The following is a 401-nucleotide window of genomic DNA, read 5'->3' on the forward strand; positions in this document are numbered from 1 at the left end:
TAGTGGGCCGGGTGCAGAGACGTGGGGGCGGGCACGCAGGTGTAGTGGGCCGGGTGCAGAGACGTGGGGACGGGGCACACTGGTACAGTGCGCCAGGTGCAGAGACACGGGGGCGGGGCACACAGGTGTAGTGGGCCGGGTGCAGAGACGTGGAGGTGGGCACACAGGTATAGTGGGCCGGGTGCAGAGACGTGGGGGCGGGCACACAGGTATAGTGGGCCGGGTGCAGAGATGCGGGGGCGGGGCACACTGGTACAGTGAGCCGGGTGCAGAGACGTGGGGGCAGGGCACGCAGGTATAGTGGACCGGGTGCAGAGGTGTGGGGGCGGGCACGCAGGTATAGTGGGCCGGGTGCAGAGATGTGGGGGCGGGCACACAGGTATAGTGGGCCGGGTGCAGAG

This window comes from Propithecus coquereli, unplaced genomic scaffold (assembly GCF_000956105.1).
Source record: "Propithecus coquereli isolate 6110/MARCELLA unplaced genomic scaffold, Pcoq_1.0 Scaffold77, whole genome shotgun sequence".
In the NCBI taxonomy this organism is placed as follows: Eukaryota; Metazoa; Chordata; class Mammalia; order Primates; family Indriidae; genus Propithecus; species Propithecus coquereli.